The following is an 18,884-nucleotide window of genomic DNA, read 5'->3' on the forward strand; positions in this document are numbered from 1 at the left end:
GGAGACGAATTGCTTACTGACTTGCTTCCTTTGGTCTGCTCAGCCCACCCTCTTATAGAACTTGGACCACCAGCCCACGGATAGTCCCACCCACAATGGGCTGGGTCCTTCCCTATGAACCACTAACTAAAAGATGCCCCACAGACACATCTTAGGGAGACATTTTCTCAACTGAGATTCCCTCCTTTCAGATGACTCTAGCTGTGTCAAATGGACATAAAACTAGCCAGGTTAGCTGGCTAATCACAAAAACCACACTATCCGTTGAGGTCTATCTTCTGGGTCCTAGCTTACATCCTTGAGGTTCTTCTAGGCCTGAAGAGTTTTGAACTAGATGAGCTCTTACGTGCCTTTACATCCCTTGGACTGCACAACCCCGACACTTAAACGCTGCAAGTTGAACTGGGTCATGTTCGTGGTTCCCACAGCAGTACAAGGGGAAGGATTTATGTATTTTTGGCAGTGACAGCAAGCAGAATTATGTAATAGTATTTTTAGAACTGTCCATATGTCAGGCACTGTGCAAGACAAAAGGAATGCGATTTTAGCTTTAAAAGGCATGAAATTTTTCCTCATAAAGCATATGATCAAGTGAGGTTGAACAAAACTTACCAGGGAAATTTAGGGTTATATAAAGGGGTACCTAAATCTTGGACTTCATTTCTCTTGAGTAGACTACTAAATGTACTAATTTTCTTCTTTTCTATATCTAAATTAATGCCATTCAAGAGTTGCTATAGAATTAATTTAGAGATGACTGGTATTCAACTTATTGTGGTCTGAAGTGATGGTTGATTTGTCAAGATCACTGGTTGTTCTTGCAAAGGCCCTGGTTCGGTTCCTAACACCCACACAGCAGCTCCCAACTGTCCAATAACTCCAGTTCCAGGAGATCCAGCACCCTCTTCTGGCCTCCATGGGTGCTTGCCATGCACGTGGTGCTCATATATATATTTTTTATACGTGCAGTCAAAACATCTACACTCATAAGATAAAAATAAATTAATTAAAAGTAATCTTACACACAAAAGTAAAAGCTCACCTAAAAACAGTGTATTTACCCTCTGTTGTATTGAGAAGGGTGGCTTGTTCATCCCAGCCGCCCAGCCATGAAATAACCAGTCAGAAAACCATATTATTTGCAATACTGTTTGACCTATAGCTTAAGCGTATTTCTGGCTAAACTCATATCCTAAACTAACCCATCTCTATTATTCTGTATATAGCCACGTAGCTGTGGCTTACCAGCTGAAGTTCCTAGCATCTCTCTCAGGCAGTGGATCCATGGCTTCTCCTAGCTCTGCCTTCTTCCTCCCATGCTATAGGCCAAGCCAGTTTTCTTTATTCATTGACCAATAAAATCAACACATAGAAGGACCTCCCACAATACTCTGTCCACTGGATATTTATTTTAATTGATGGTACTGTGCCTTCTAAGACTCACACACACAGGAAATCACACTTGATCACGTAACATCAGCGACCTGACCCATATAGCACAGAAGCCATTAGAGTGAGTCCTTCTTGACTTATTTCCATTGAAGATATTTTTTGAATAGGTTACTGTAAATGAGCTTCCTACAAGTCGTATTTTATTTTGTGATTCTTTTTTTTTTTTTTTTTTGGTTTTTTGAGACAGGGTTTCTCTGTAGCTTTTGGTGCCTGTCCCAGAACTAGCTCTTGTAGACCAGGCTGACCTCGAACTCCCAGAGATCCGCCTGCCTCTGCCTCCCGAGTGCTGGGATTAAAGGCATGCTCCACCACCGCCCGGCTTATTTTGTGATTCTTGAGCGATTCAGAAGCCATTCTAGTGAAGGGATTCGGAAGCTCTAGTCACTCAAGATGACTTAGAAAACGTGGCTTTATTTCAGCAGGTTTTCAGACTACTGCACATGGGGTTGGGTTCTTAAGTGGGCTCACTTCAGTAGCGCTTCGAAAATGGCTTTAATCTTCCTTTACCACTGCTCCCAAATCTCCTCACATCTAAGAGTATGGAAATGGTGCTAAGACACAAGGCAGCAAAGCAATCCTGAAGAGGAAATAGCAGTTTCCTCTTCAGTAGGCCCTCACTTTCAAATGCATGTGAGGCTGGTTACATATTCAGGCATGCAGACAGGATGGCAACAGATAAGACCCCAGCATAGTTCTCGGGTGACCAAAGAGACTTTTCTATCAAAATCCATGGAAATGCATTGAAACCTACGGTTTCTGTAGCAGAAGAGGCACACCAGCATTTGCAAGTGTCCTGTTGAAAGTCTTCATTTAGAGCCTGTGTTTTGTTTGATTCTTTTAGAAAGTAGATTGGGTGGTGGTGGTGCCCGCCTTTAATCTCAGAACTGGTGGGGGAGGCAGAGGTGGGAGGATCTCTGGGAGTTCGAGGCCAGTCTGGTCTAGGACTGTTTCACAGAGAAACACTGTCTTAAAAAGAAAAACAAAAATCAAAAACAAACAAAAAAGGAAGACAAAAAAAAAAAAAGATAGGTAAGCTTTGCCCACTCTCAAATGCTGAAGGGCGTTGTCTCTGTTAGGGTTGCTCATGCTCTTTGGAATTCGCAATTTGTTCCTGCAGAGCTTGGTCATAAACCGTGACCAAAGCTAAGGTGAAACAGTCTGAAGCCTGGCAATTTTGTAGACATGAAGAAATGTAATATTCTGGGGAGGTTCAGAAGCAGTGTGGGCAATGTTATATTTGATAAGAGCATTAAGAATTTTGAGATATTCCTGGTCTCTTCTGTTGTGAACGTCTCAGGATGGAAAGGGGGTCTAGCCCAGAAAGGAGGTCATTCCTACAATGTTTGAAGGTTCTGTAATGGGGAGAATGAGGCAGAGTCAACCAAATCCATCCTGATAATGATGGGGCAACTTCCAGATGTGGAAATCACTGGACACCACCCTTGTTTTCCTAGGAAAACATATAATAGAATTTATATAAAGCTTATATGCTACAAAAATGGTTAGTTGGTTCTTGGCAAGCATGCTATTTCAAGGTTTGATAGAGGTATTGGCACATGCCTTCAGTTAAATGCAGCACTTGAGGACCATCTGTTATAATAGGGTGGTGTTGCCATGGGGTCAAACAGGTCAAGTGTGAGATTTTTGCAAAGTGAGCCTAAAGATAGAAATTAAATTCTGACTTAGGATGGATGATGGGAAATAGTCACGTTTAGACTTTCTCTTGGGTATGTTGTCCTGTCGGCTATTTTGTTGTCTGAGGTTTTCTGTCCTGCCTGGTCCTGCATCCGTTAAGTTCCAAAGAATCACACAGAGGTCAACATTAGTTCTCACCTGCCTTGGTGTCTCTCTCCTCCGCATACTCCTAACTCAGCGGATCACTCCCTCTCTGCAGGGCGTGAGTGGTAGATGCAGTCAAGGGACTGTCGTCGCATGCCATTCTGACCCAGAAATAGGGTCGTCATGGTGGCAGTCTCCAGAACCTTCCGAATTTGCTCGGCTTGTTAGATATGTAGAGCCTGGACTGCTGAGGGAGTCCCCAAAGAGGCAATGCACTTACGCTGTGTTATTTCAAATCTATTCCAAGGGGCTCGGTGTAGCCCTATAAATAATCATTGATCCTCCCAGAATGCCTAGCAGCACGTATTATTCCTGTCTGCAAACGAATCAAGAAAGCAAGAGCCCTTATGTTCTCTACCTCAGGTCAGTGGTGTGCAAGTAGATGCTCTAAAAGCCGATGATAGGACAGGACACCGTTTGCCTGTATCTCTGCTTTTGCCAGAAGCCCCACGCACAAGGAGCATCCCATGACCGAAAGCGAAGATAAGAACCCCTCCCCTGTGCGACTTTAATACACCTCCGTTGGCAGAGGCCCACCATCAAAGCTGGGCCGTGTTATCTCGTGCAAGCAGGAGCTCTCTCAAGGAAGTAGGGTTGAGAAAGCAAAAGAATTTCTAGTTGTGCCTTTGAAGTTGCGTGGTCTGCTCTGATGGGTGTTGATGCGCGCTGTGCAGATTTAAAGGCAGGGAGCGGTACAGTGTGGATGTAAAAAGCAGCTGTTTGCCTAGCTGTGCTGAGCGCCAAAATTCAGCCTCTACAATTTTTGCGAGCCTCCTTTTTCTGTGTTACCCTCCGTCTGCCGCCTGGCACCCTTCTTCTGACGCCCTTCCTTATGTTATAGCGGTATCTACGTCCCGATGCTGAGGGCTTTGCTTGGTAAACTGGAGACATCCTTTTTGGCAGTGAAGCTGTTAGAAGCTATGTTTTTTTATGCTATAAAAATCTCTTGGGTTTGTGACATCTGTTGTTTCTGCCTTGTATGTGCTAGCGATTAGCATGCCTGTAAGAAAAACTTTGTTACCGCCCATCACCAATCAGGTGAAAGCAGTCATCTTTGGTTAGTTTCAGTTGGGGATGATGTGAATTGATTATGCTAATTCCCCCCCCCCATGTTGGTCAGTTACCAAGTGATTCAGGGATTTGTTTGGTTTGGGGCTCTGCAAGTAGCAGTCCTGTAAGAGGAGGGTGCCAGGCCTGTCCTGGGTAGCAGTGCTCAGTGAGTACGTATGGAATGACTTAAACAGGAGAATAAATGGCTCCTGTGAGAAGCAGCTAGTAACCTGCTATGCCATCATACGACATTGGAGGTCGTCTAATCTATGTTCACGTCTCTGATCTAGGAAATCTTTTAAAGGAGAGGTTCCAGGGCCGGTGAGATGGGTTGAGCTGGTAAAGATGCTGTCTGCTAACCTGACATCTGATAAAATGATTATTTTTGTCATTTGATTTTAGTGTTGACACTTGTGAGTGATCTCAGTCTATTAAATAATAAACTGTGCTTCCTCAATTCATGGTGTCTAGATCCAGATGCACAACTTAACAGTATATCTGGCTAGGTTAAGTCTCTCTCTCTCTCTCTCTCTCTCTCTCTCTCTCTCTCTCTCTCTCTCTCTCTCTCTCTCTCCCTCCCTCTCTCTCTCTCTCTCTGTGTGTGTGTGTGTGTGTGTGTATCCTTGCTTTGTGGTGGGGGTGGGATTTGAACCCAGGGTCTTGAGCATTCTAGGCAGGCATACTTTCACTGAGCTACATCCCCAAGCTAAGGTTAGACATCCCAGGCCACCGTATGTATTAGGAAAACATGTCTGAAGCACAGAAAGATCTGGGTTTGAGTTTCTGCTCCACCATTCACCACTGAATGACTTTGGGGAATTTAATAATTTTGTTCTTCAGTCTCCTCATCTGTGAAATAGCTGTGAAGATAAGATAGTAAAAGTTGCAGAAGTAAGTACTGCTTGCTGACTTTTCTATAGGCCCTAAAGTGCTAGTGTTCTTCCCTTGGAAACAGGTAGAACAGAACCTCGCATTTGTTTTAAAAGATTGTTTTCTTTAAGGATGAAATTCAGTTTCTGTTCAGCTTTTGCTGCAATGGTAAAAGCACATCACATCTACACTTATTTTCTAATAAAACCATATTTTAAAAATACTCTAGTGTTTCTACTGAATACCAGCTTTTACAGAAACTTGACTACAGCTGGTTTGTGATGGAAATAGTACAGGAAACACATTTTTATTTAATTCATTTGAAATGCTATAACTTGAGTAGATCCTTCTTGATCATTATGATATTCTTGCTATCTACTTGATCCTAGATAAGTTTTTAAACGGTTAAAGAAATAAAGCCCCAAAGAGATCAAGGCAATTAAAGTGACATTGAGAGGCGAAGGGGAACTTGAACAGGAGTGTGTCCCCAGATGTCTAACCACAAGCGATAGAGATGGCAAGGGCGGAGAACCCCACAGAGGGAAGAGGAGCTGAAGCTGCCGCTTTGCCGCATTTCATCACCGTCTGCCACGATTCCTCACTGTAATGATTGTTGTGAGAAACACAACAATTATTACACTCACTGCTCCTCTTTTGGTGGCACCGTCTTCTCTGTGTTTGGAGGACTGTGGGGTTTGGGTGGTCGGTTGGAAATGAGCCACAGCTGACCCATTTTTGCAGCGTGCAGATAAGCAATGAGCAGCAGTGAACATTTCTTCTGGTGCCTGGACAGCTTCTCCTGCATTAGAAGCTCCGCCCTCACAGCTGCGGACCCTCTGCTTTTTCTGGGGTGCCACCCAACTTTCTCTCTCTCCCTCTGAAATGGTCCCAAGCCAGGAGTGGTTAGAAAAATGACTTCAGACCATCTCTATAAAAAAGACTTTGATGCATGACTTTTTGTTTTTGAATTGTAAATGGCCTAATTTCTCTTAGTAAATGTGCCTCTTGAGGAATGTGTCTGGTGGAAGCTTGTGCTATTAGGGATCCTTCATCCTAATCGTGTGATTACCATAGGCCATCAATCCTGTTCCTCCGGAGTCCGTCCTGTTTTCCCTCTAAAGCTAGAGTGTAACAAGAGCAAACGTCTCCCACGTCAGCTCGTTACTCCCTTTAACTGTGTGTTGATAAGTTAGGGATATGAAAAATAAGAAATCTAGATGATTATTTAGTTTTTTTTAAAAAATCTTTTAACTTTCTTTTTATTTATTCTTTATGTCTTCCACATCGTGCGTCTCTATCCCATTCATTTTCCCATCCCTTCATATCCAGCCTCTGCCACTGCAACCCTCCCACCCCCAAATAAAATGTAAGAGTAAAGAAAAAAATAAAAGGAAAGATCAATCTTGTCATGGAACCTGTAGTGTGACACAGTGAGTCACGTAGTAAACCTGTTGTCTGTGTGCCATGACTTGCAAATGTTCATTGCAGAGAGTCACTGGTCTGGTTCCAGTCCTCTGGTTTCTGCTGCACTATTGATGCTGGATCCTCACTGGGACTCCTCTTGGATATCCCGCTGTTACCTGTGTTGTGGAGACCCTGCAGCTTTGGGTCTGCAGGACCGGTCCCTTCACATGCTCCAGCAGATCACAGATGGGGTGGCTGTTACCCTGGTTCTGCACCTGTGTGGTTGCAGGGTTGGTTAGCCTGCCAGCATTCCGTAAAGTGGAAACCATTAAGCCCTGCTCTAGAGGAACGCCTCTTAGCGTCCTCTGCTATTCTGGTGTAAATGTGTAAATCTTGTTGCACTGTTCATTTTTAGACTTCCATTTTCAGTGGTACCCTTTTATTTTCTTGCCCTCTTCTTCCTTGTGCCAGAGAGTTTTTTTAAGTAAGTTTCCTGCTGTGACCAAAGTCAAAAAAATTGGCAGAGGGAAGGTTAACACTTAAGTGGCTAATGTCAGAGAAGATTACATGTTCAGTCTTTTCCCTATTTCTTCTCTGGGAAAAAGAGCTGGCATAGCTGATTGTTCTTTTCTTTCTGTTCAACATTATATTATTAGAGAAGTAATTTACAGTCATTGTAGGAATCCTAAAAACACAAAACCTTGGAGGAGAAAACAAAATTATCATGTAGTTCCTCTGCCCTGAAAAGCACCATTGCTGATGGCCATGCATAGCGTTGTAGTCTGCCCCCGTTTAATATACTGTAGGTATTTCATGGCATTGAAATGTCTCCTGCATTCTCCCTTTTAGTGGCCGAAGGTGCCATTTGGATGCACGCAGTTAGGGACAGACTCGTAAGGGAGTTCTGTGATGTCAAAAGCCTTGATGCCCCCAAAGCACAAGTGTAATAAGGCAACGACATACAACCCAGGCACCAGGAGCTGGGGATATTGTCCTCCAAAGGGGAAGTGGCTAGGACCACACAGACTTGTAGAGCCCTACAGGGCCTCCTTTTCACAAGACTGGTCTCACTTTCCAGGTGACTGAGGGAAGCTTTGGGGAGGCCCTCACTCTTAGCTCTTATTGCTCAAAGAGATTATGGAGAAATTCCTTTTCCATTGAGGCCACAAGAACAGCTAGTCCTCAGGGACTGTACAACTTCTTTCAGTGAGAATGAGTTGTGTGAACTTTGTAGTGGCAATCACCTCATCTCTTTCTGTAGGATGGAGTGGAGATCCTGACCCATTGTGAACTCTCTGTTTTCATCTTCTGTAAAGAGCGGGTGACCTGCAACACCCAGAGTAAACTTTCAAGAGGGTAGAAGCTGAGAGAGAATGGTGTGTGTGTGCGTGCGTGTGTGTGTGTGTGTGTGTGTTTGTGTCTCTGTGTGTGTGCGCGCATGCTTGCTTGCCTCCTTTGGTTCGATTTAGTGTAGTTTAATGCATCAGTTGGCAGGGGCAGGAATGCTGCATTGCTGCAAAGACTGCAGAAAATGCAAAGGCAGCACATATTTAGGTAACACTGAGCAAGCCCTGAGAAAGTAGAGGTTGCATGCTGCAGCTCCCTGTTGGTTTTGACCAGCTGACTTGTCTTGGGGCAAAAGGCTGTGCACCTCAGAAACCTGAGAAGAGAACGAGCATCAGTCATGGAGCCTTTAGGGCCTCAAATCACAGCTCGATGAGCCAGCCAGGCCATTAATGCCTTGATATTTAATTACCGGCTGCTCCGCGGCTAGAAAATGTCACTGGGCCCGTGTACTAAATCTGCTCCAAAAACTAGCTTTCAGTTGCCGTGGGTCTTGTTTCCTGTGCTGTGAAAAAATCAGGAAAACATTTGACAGATTTGCCAAAGCTGGTAGAGCCAGCTGCTGTGTCCCTGGCCATCTTCTCTCTCCAGCCTGTGTCCTGCCCTGGGCAGGCCATGCAGAAGAAACACCAGGGACACTTGGCTGTGAAAAGACTCACCTGAGTCAAATCTGTGACTTTGAAGTGAGTCACTTCAGTGTTTTTCCAGCTGTTTGGGTCACCCCCTCCCCATGTCCCCACCTTCTATGTTACAGTTAACCATGCTACGTAGGGCATTGGGAAGATTTTTTTGTTGTTGATTTTTTTGGCATTATTTTAATAGTACAAAACTCATTCAGCCTTGGGTATCAGGCTAGTGACAAGAAAAAGTTAAGCAGGTGTCTTTCCAAGCAGCTAAGTGGATAGAGTTCTTCAGATGTTCCGTATTTCTTTAATATTCCTATGGGTGTGTTCTGAAATATGGCTTCAGCATCCACAAAACCGTTTAACGTCCTGGATGGAGGCTTGATTAACTGTGCTGGTTAGTTAATGGTGTTACAACAACAAAACACAAAATAGGAAGAAGCATTATAAATAATGAGGTTAATAGTTCCCAAATGGACTTAATAAATAACAAGATAGATGATATTATGTTTCCCGTTTTGGGAGAATCCAATTCATTTGTCACATTTATGTTATTATTTTAGGTTCTCTCTCACATTCCTTTTGTCATTTCACACAGGTGGCACCTGCCCTGTAGGTAGTACTAGCGGTGCAATGTTTGATAGAGTGAATTGGGCTTGATGAATAAATCTGGTATATTTTGTGCTGGCCAAGTGGGTTTTTCCCTTTCAGTTTAACTGTGTGTGTGTGTGTGTGTGTGTGTGTGTGTGTGTGTGTGTGTGTGTGTGTGTGTGTTGTGGTTCTGGGGACTAAGCCTAGAGGCTTGTATGTACTAGGCAAGCACTCCACCCTTTGAGCTGCGCCCTTCATCTTTCCCTTCCTGCCATTATAGGACATGCACACACGGTCTCTCCTGGTTTTAGAGGACATGCACACATGGTCTCTCCTGGTTTTAGAGGACATGCACACACAGTTCTTGATTTAGTGCCTGACCTAGAGTCAATGTGTAGAAGCCGTAGGACTTAGGAACATTTTTATCGTCATTAAAATATTTCTGTTGTTTTTTTTTCCACCTCTAGTTGTAGCCAGTTTTTAACAGGGTTTATTTATTTATTTACTTATTTATTTATTTTTGGATTTTCGAGACAGGGTTTCTCCGTAGCTTTTCGGTTCCTGTCCTGGAACTAGCTCTTGTAGAGCAGGCTGGCCTCGAACTCACAGAGATCCGCCTGCCTCTGCCTCCCGAGTGCTGGGATTAAAGGCGTGCGCCACCACCGCCCGGCTCTAGCCAGTTTTTGTTTGAACTATTTGAACTAATTAAGTCTTTGAGAATTTATTTATATAATCTCATGGAATTAAAAGAAAGCTGCAGCTTTACTAAGTTTTAATGAGATGTTTCTCAGGAGCTAGTAAATAATATAAATTTGCTTTGTAGTCCTCTCCAACTGAAGCCCCTCTCACTGTCACCCATGACATCTGGAGAATGGTGAGTGCAGAGCCCTGTGAGGACCTTCCCTGCTGCAGTGGGAACATGGAGTCTAGCCTGGTTACTCTGCTTCTGCACTTTCTACCATTTAAAAACTCTCACTCCCAAGTATTTTGTGCCCCAAAGTGTCACCCGTTGGCATGGTTACCAGACAATAGGAGCTATAACGCTCCAACTTCAGAGCACTTTCTAGGGTTATTTTGATATTTAGACTGTAATTCAACATTGTTTTCCATAGATCTGGTCTATATGAAATTCAAAGTGTATGGTTTCTTTGAATCCCTTTTTTTTTTTAAGAAAAAAAAAGGACTGGTATCAAGTGCTTGCTGCAAAATATTAAGTGTATTGAGATTTTGACTTCCCTACACGAAGCCACTGGTTCTCTTTTCTGCCCTGGCTGCTTGTTGCCACAACAGTCTGTTTTGTTGAGAATCGGTCACACTGGTTGTCACTTCTTCTGCCACGTTTAAGGCTCGGAGAGCATCTCTGTTACTTAGTCAGTGGTTGGTTCACTGTCACTAATGTGACTGCAGGTATTTGAAGCCATGTGACCTTGTCACTGGCTCTGTTAATTCAGTAATGGCTTCATAGTGCCAGTGGTTGGCTGCTAAGTCCCTGTAGTTAATGTAGAATTTCTGGAGAAACTGCTGTGTAGAGACCCATAAACCAGTGGGCACATTTTTAGCCTTTGGGATAACCATCGTGCCTTCTGTTTGTTAGGCTCGTAGAGTGTAACTTGAACTTTGAGAGATTACCACTTAGTATGATCCAAGCAAAGCAGTCACACCAGGGCCTGAAAGATGTTATTTTTTCCTGTGCAATTTATCTGTCAGTTCTCTGGCTAAATCCTAAGTCTCCAGGTCTTGTAGGTTTTACAGATTGTTTATAACTTGCCCCACCACCACTTCCAGCACCTCCAACATTGAGTAGACAGTAGAGGAAAAGAAATTTCAGAGTAGAACTTAAGTTGAGAGGGACTTTTGAAAATCTCAATCCTCTGTTTTCCCAGTACCTCACTCCACTGTTAAACAGGAAGGAACCAAGGGCCTCTGGGTTGATGATTATGTTCAGGTACATTGAGCCATAGATCAGGCCGATGGCAATGTGACTTCGAACCAAGGTTTCCTAGTCTTGTCTAAAGTGTGTGGTTGTTGGAGAGACACCTATTGTTTGAGAATATTCAAGAGTAGAGCAGTTCAGGCTCTGAGAAGTGAGTATCGAAAATACTATATATTTTTAGGACTCAGAAGAAGGAAGAGAGAAGATAGGATACCTAAGTGTTAGTCTACTGTTCTGCATATGGAAAGTTCCAGTGAATAGTAGTTGTTACTAATAATCATCTATGATCTTAGTTAAAATTCCTGAACATTTTCATCTGGTTCTAACCTGATGCTAGGTCCTTGTCGGAGGCTGCTTGTTCGTTCCTGGGCTGCCCAGACCCGAAATAATCACACAGAAATCTGTATTATTTGCAGTACTGTTTGGCCAATACCTTAAGAGTATTTCTGGCTAACTCTTATATCTTAAATTAACCCATTTCTATTAATCTGTGTATTGCCACGTGACTGTGGCTTACCAGCAAGGTTCCAGCGGGCTCCTGCAGACAGCTACATGGCTTCTTGCTGATTCTGCCTACTTTCTCCTCTATCCCTGCTTTGAATTCCTACCTTACTCTATTCTGCTAAGCCACTGGCTAAAACAACTTTATTCATTAGCCAATAAAAGCAACACATATACAGAAGGACTTCCCACACCATTGTGTGGCGCACACCGGTAGGATTTGCTGAAGAAGGTTCCCCATCACCTCCTCACGTTCTATTTCCCTCACCTTTCCTCCTCCCTCCAAACACTCCCACATCCAACTTACTTTGGCCCTATAACACCTCTTCCTATAGCCCCGGTTTAGCTCTATGCCTGTGTGAATTCTGCCTTGAATGCTACCCAGTTGTGACACAGCTCCTTGTAACCTACCACTTGGCCGCAGCTCATCCACTATGCATGAATTGCCATGCCGATGAACCTAGCACTCTCGTGTCCCTTATCTCTCAGTGGTTACCCGCCAGCTGAAAACCAAGCCTTAAACACATTGGTCTGTTTGGGAACCCCCTCATGTCTAGACCACAGCACTAATTGATCTGCTTAGCTAACTCCTTTCATTCCTCTAGAGCGGGCTCGCATATCCCGCTAGGCAAGTATTCCTCAAGCATCTCAGTTAGATAATTGATTACACGTTCTTTGTATTGATCTATTTATAGGTTATCTGCTTCCTTAAATTTCAGGGTGTTTGAAGGCAAGAACTCTTTAGCTCTCTGTATTCAGTGTCATCCTTGGAACGTCGTAAACATTCAGTAAATACTAAATGAAAATGCAAACCAATTATAAGACTTGCTGTAAAACCCAGTTCAGCCAGTCCCCTGCTCGCCATAGTTTAAGATGTTGGCAGTTGTTGGTTTAGTCAACATAAAGACCACCATCACTAGCTTCCTGTTTCCATCCAGGGGAGCTCAGAAGTGCTACCCATTGCCTGATTCTTAATGCCACCTGGTGGATGAAAGGGTAACTCCAGGAGCACCTACCTCAAAGCCTGTGGCAGATTCATGAATATGGGAGTTTTTCCTGTGTCTTAGCATATTTCTGAAGCCTTCTATGGCAAAATTTCTCTTTTGTGTATGGTTTCCTAATATATTAGGGGAACCATGAACAATGTTAAAAAACATTAACTTGCCCAGTAACACATATCTTATTAAATATTACTCATTGTTTCCTAGTTTATGTGATCTAGGATGAACTGATTGAATGTCTCTGTTACACTGAGTTTTGCTCCATTCATTCAGAAAATATCTATTGATCAACTACTAGATGATGACTAAATGCCTGACTTTTTTGTTGGTGGTGTTGTTTTGTTTTTATTTTGTTTTGTTTCTCTCTGAAGCTTTGGAGCCTGTCCTGGAACTCACTCTATAGACCAGGCTAGCCTCGAACTCACAGAGATTCGCCTGCCTCTGCCTCCCGTGTGCTAGAATTAAGGCATGTGCCACCACCGCCTGGCTATGCTTGACACTTTTACAAACTGCTAAAGAACCAAGAAAGACACGGTAGCAGTCTCCTTCTAAGTAGGACTATTTAGGTTAGAAGAGAGAGCGCATGGTCACAGTTGGAACTTAGAAACATCCCTCACGTTCACAGCCATTCGTGCCCACTGGAACAGAGCGCCAAAGCTACCGCTTTTATTCAAGCCATTTGGCTACATTTTCTTAGAATATGTGAAACCGAAGGGAAATTCTTAATTTTGATAAATGTGTACCTGCGTTCAAAATTCACGTTTCTTTACTTTCTATATTCCATGTATCTAAGGAGTAAGTTTTTGTTGTTGTTGTTGAAGAAGACATCACCCCTTTTATTGTTTCTTTAGGAAATGGAGATCTTACTCCATTCTGTCCAATAATAAGAGCTTCTTAGAGAAAATATCATTGCATATCCCAGACCTCCTGCTTCTTTTACCAAACATTTCCAATACACAGGATGACATCTTTGAAAGAGTAGCTATTCAGTGCATGCTTGGTTAAATCATGAACCTTTAAAACAAGAGATCTGCTTCTCTGCTCATTTCTCACACATATTTTAATATCAGAAACAAAAGTCAGTTTACATCCCTGACATCACTGCCAAGAAAACAGGGACTAAGAGAAAATATTCACTGAAAAGCCTAACGCTTTTGAATATTTTTCTTTGTATTTCACACACCATTTTCTTAATCTAATTCCATAGTATCTTATGAACATCATCAAATCCTTAGAACATGTCAAATTGTAAACTGTATTTCAAATCAATCCAAAAAATTTGAGCTCCCAACTTGGAGAACAGCAGTGAAGGAACTGGCTACAAAACTTATCTGTGTACATTTGACCCCAAGTTACAATTTTGCTGAAAGTCCTCCAAAAGATTTTCAACAGCTTATTTGAGAAAGGTGAACAGACCTTTTCAATCATAAAGCAGAGGCTACCTTATACCTCACTTGTGAGTAGGACGACGTAACTTGGTCTTAGTACGTCCCTTGGCCTTGCCTTTAGTGCCAGACTTGGCTGCAGCTGCAGCTTGGGCTTTCTCTTCCTCTCCAATCAAATCCTGCTCAGAACGATATAAGCAAACCCCAGGCAAGGCTTTACTGACCTTGGCTAAAAAGTCCATCACCTTTATCTCGGTTGGTTCAGCATAGGCTCTTGGGCCCCACAGGAACTCATAGGATGGAGGATCACTGTTAGGAACCTGACGGTATTCTAGGTATTCTTCCCGCACTAGCTGCTCAGTGATGACCCTCTTCATGGGCTGCTGCACTTTGTATTTGTAGAGGATGTACCCCATCAGCATTCCCGTCTTCCTTGTCATAAGATCCTTCTGCATGCTTCTAGTGCAGGGTAGAACCCCTGAGGAATGCTCATTTCCGTCCCCTTGGCCCTGGTCACCATTATCAGACCCTCCATGGGTCACTCCCTGGCTGGCAGTGCTGCTGGGTGCTGAGCTTTCAGACTGCTGTGGGAAGTCAGCAGTAGAAGTGCTTGGCTTAGCATCTCCTGAAGCTTGATCAGAGCCAGCAGGTGACTCTGCTTTCTCTGCCTCCTTTGCTTGAGCATCCTTGAGCCCCTGATGCAGTTTCTCACGAGCACGCGCCTTACTCTTCTGTCCCCTTGGCATGATGGCTGGCGTCAGGGACAGCAGAACAGAGTCTTGGTAGTAGAACAGGGAACTGAGATACCTTGACTGCAGAACTCTCCCGCAGCAGGGCCTGAGCAGCAGAGCTAAGGAGTAAGTTCTTACACATCTGGAGCATTTAAAAATGAACCAGGAGCTGGGCATGGTGATGCAGTATCTTTAACCCCAGCTCTCAAGAGGCAGAGTCGGAAGGATCTCTATGAGTTGGAGGCAAATAAATACCATGCCAGCCAGTGCTATATTGTGAGATCTTATCCAACCAACAAACAAACAACAAAAACCTAAATCTAAAAAACAACAGGATGTAAACTTTTAAAATAGCAACTATAGTGTATGTGCTTGAATAAAAAAAAAAGCTAAACCTTCCCTGACTCTTGAGGGTTAATAATGTGCACAAAAATAGCCTCTTTAAAGCCAGATTTCCCACGGATGGAGAGAGCGGCGTCTCACAGAGGGATCAGGATAATGTGAGAACCAAACTTCCCTGTGGGAGCTGTGAACGCCACTGTCCTTCCTAAGTGTTCCCTCCACTGATGGCCTTACAGTATCAAGGAGGGGCTCCGTTTCTAAGTCATTTTTGTCATAGGTAGCATACTAATATGGAAGTCCTCTTTGCCCGATGCCTGTGCACAATGGGGTATGTTGCAGGCAAGCTACCATTTAGAGACATCATTTGAAAAATGTCAGGACTTCCACACACATCCAAACTCGATTCTTTTTAACTAGAAAACTAGAAAAGACCTAGGACCTTTATCTGGTTCTGAGGAAGAAGACGTTAAAATACGGTATTTTTTAAATGCGATTAAATGTGCCTCTAAAATTTTGCCTTCTGCGGTTGAGGGAACTATTTCAGAATTCTCAGGTTGGCCCTATTAACAGCTGATCGATGGTTTTCCTCTCTGATGTCGGGGTACAATTTGTCTTGGAAATGAGATGATTTGTCAATTGTCGAAATGATTTGTCATGTTCTTTGATTGAAAGACAACGTCTGCCATGGGCATTATTTTCGTCCTCCCTCTGATTTATTTTAATGATACCGTGATTTATGCAGATGCTCCCTTTTATCTCTTTGTGTCGCATGCCAAACTCAGTCTGTGTCTGATTCGTCTCTCACAGATAAAAGGCATCTTCACACGTGTTCTGTGTGTCCACTTTACCCCTAGCGTCAGTTGGTGTTATCACGTTTTTCAGCCTGTGACTGCTGATGTTGCTACACCAAGTATTTACGAAGGTCTAGATTTTGCCGAAGAGGAAAGCATTGCTGGTGTGTGTGCGGGCACACCAGTGGGACATGGCTGAGCGCGGACTGGCAGGATTGTCGCGAGGGTTAAACGCGGTACTTTATGTAGAGCACTAAGCACAGAGCCTCGGGCCTAGCCCTCAGCCCACCAGCTGACTGTTTAGGAGCCTGGCTGGCCTGCCCACCAGAAGGGTGAATGGATTTGCTTCTGGTTTTTCCAGTTCTCCTCTCAGGCAGGCAGATAGATGGGTACCATGCCTCTGCCCCAACACAAGCCATCACTGTAAATGCTCCAACTGCACTTCCCCTTGGAAACTGAGTCTCTCACAGCGGGAAATACTGAACTTGAAAATGAGTTGAACTTGGCCGTGTTGGGTTTCACGGTTTAAGTTGATGAGGACCACTGACCAGGTCTTTTCCTCAAGAGGGCAGCAGATCTCATTACTGGTGGTTGTGAACCACCATGTGGTTGCTGGGAATTGAACTCAGGACCTTTGGAGAAGCAGACAGTGCTGTTAATTGCTGAGCCATCTCTCCAGCCCACAGTGGGACATACTGGGCCATCCTATATTTGAATCTGTCTGACTTTCTCAAATTCTCTGTGATGGAGCGCTTTGATCAATAGGACCTGTGTGAGAGGAGAGTGAGGGGGTTTGCAGAGAGGAGCCTGTGGGGCCTCTGTCCTGCACATTGAAACCACTCCTCTCTTACCCTACTGGGGGAGCGCCCACACATTTCTTAATAGAGAAAAGTCCGTTTTAGCCCGATTCTGCTGCCATTTCAAATGAGAAATTTAAAGCTTGAGTAGTTCAAATTTGTTGACGCTTACCAGTTAATTTTTGTAGCCCAGTTTTTTTCAGAAAACAATGTTTCTGACTTTAAAAAAAAAACTGCTTTAACAGATGTGTCATGAGTTTGTTATATTGTGGCAAAATGGCCAGTGCTGTAAATTCAGCTTCCCAGAAACCACGAAAGGAGGCGAAGGCTGACAAAAAGCAGCCGTGAGCAGATGAAGACAAACTGAAAAATGGTTGGAAAATAGGAAGGCGAGAGCTTGTTGGGGCCTACGTTTGTTTTAAATTCAGATTTCTTATAATGAATCCACGTTAATGACAAGGCCAGGAACTATTTTTTTCTTTTAACAAGTAGAAAGTTGCTGGCTTTATTTGGAGCGTGCCGCTCATATCGTGGCCGCCCCCACCCTTCACCGCACTCCCCACTTGTTCTTCTACAGGCCTAATGGCTTCTCCCCAACACTTCTGAGCAGGGATCAGTCTTGAGCCTCTTCTACCTGTAACATTACCAGTTTCGTTTCCTTGTGACTCCAGTTTACTCCTATTTTAAAAGTTGCATGGATGTCGCAGGCCATCGGCCCTGTCTTTCTTATCCCCTTTGCCTGTGAACCTTCTGACCGTATTTAGATCTTGGCGCAAGCCTTGCCCTCTCAGGAAGCCTCAGGCTGCGCCAGGCTGTTAGGTTTTTTGGTTATTTTCCCTGAAAAACTAGCCTTACTTAAGTTAGCTTGAGGTTCCTTGTCTCTCACCAACCCACAGGCACTCTCTGTGAGCAGGCCCGGTGCCCCTCCCCCACCGTTTATCCCCGGCATCTAGGGCAGCATCGTCTGGCGCATACAATAAAAACAGAACTGGAAGGATGCAGCCTTAGCTCTTGGCTGTGCACCAACCCATCTAGCTTTGGTCTTTTGGAGTTGGCAGTGGGGATCTTTTCTTTCTAAGGTCTACAGCAGTTTGCATCATCAGAGCTAAGGATGCGCCGTTTTCTATTTACATAGCAGGTGTATTCACTGCCGAAATTACAGCTTTCCCGTGCAATTTTCTTCTCTTTTCTTTTTGCTAAAATAAGATGTCCTTTTGAGTCCTGCGTGTAAAGCTACACATTACTGCTGGTGATCCCAGCTTCCTTTCCCGTTGCCTGCATCCTGCTGCGGCCCCTCCTGGCAGAGGGCAGGAGGAGTTCTTCGTGCCAGGATGCAGTCAGGGTGCTTTGCTGCAGGTCACTCTGTGACCTGTTTCCACGCAGCTTTCTAAGGATGGCCTGACTGCCCACAAGCTGCTGGGAAGGCATTTCTGTGCTGCCTGGCTCTTCCAGGATAGTCAGTTTGCTTCAGAGGAGGAAGGGCTGGCGTTCTGAGGCTCGCAGACTGGCATTTTTAAATGACAGAAGAAAGGAGCCTGTGGCACCGAGGCCCTGCAGCAATATCAGGGCATATAGTCGGGGTTTTTTATAAGAATTAAAAATATCGTGGGCTGGCAGGATGGCTCAGTGGGGTAAGGCAGCACACAGCAAATGGTATCAGTGAAGGAACAGACGATACACTGTGGCCTCCTCCTTTTAAATCTTCCCATGTGGTCCCCTCATATCGCCCTTCCCAGCATATTAAACCTTGTTTCAGAGTACCCCTACCTTCCCCTGCTTCTGGCATGCCTGCTTGGATGGTTAGGAAAACCCACACAGGTGAAGCAGGGGGATGGGGACCCTGTGAAGCAGGGGGACGGGGACCCTGTGAAGCAGGGGGACGGGGACCCTGTGAAGCAGCTGGTGCCGCACTAGAAGTTCAGACAGTGGAAGGTGCTGTGGTCATCGAGGCGAGGGAGGCTGACTCTTGTGAGGATCCTACTTTGGCAGCCCAAGAGGTGGTTCCTTGCTGTCCAGGGGAAACTCGATGATTTTCCAACAGATACCTCTGAGTGTGGTTCTCAACCAGGCGGAATTTACCAAATGTCACATATCCTCAAACAAGCTCAGATGGGGGTCCAGGGTGAGAGGTAGAGCGAGCTGCTCAACCTTCAATGTCAGAGTAGGTAACTTGTCTTTCTTGATCTTCATGCTCCTTTTTCTATCCTATTCCTGGGGCTTTCCCAGAGCG

General features: G+C 44.3%; 1 protein-coding gene and 1 pseudogene across 2 annotated transcripts in view; one reads left to right on the forward strand and one right to left on the reverse strand.

The window, feature by feature from the left end:
* Positions 1 to 14,739, reverse strand: part of LOC142836622 (NEDD8-activating enzyme E1 catalytic subunit-like) — a 41,184-nt pseudogene extending 26,445 nt beyond the window's left edge.
* The window catches only part of Ppm1l (protein phosphatase, Mg2+/Mn2+ dependent 1L), a 207,390-nt gene that overhangs the window by 121,443 nt on the left and 67,063 nt on the right, over positions 1 to 18,884 (forward strand). The window lies entirely within an intron of this gene.

This window comes from Microtus pennsylvanicus, chromosome 16 (assembly GCF_037038515.1).
Source record: "Microtus pennsylvanicus isolate mMicPen1 chromosome 16, mMicPen1.hap1, whole genome shotgun sequence".
NCBI lineage: Eukaryota > Metazoa > Chordata > Mammalia > Rodentia > Cricetidae > Microtus > Microtus pennsylvanicus.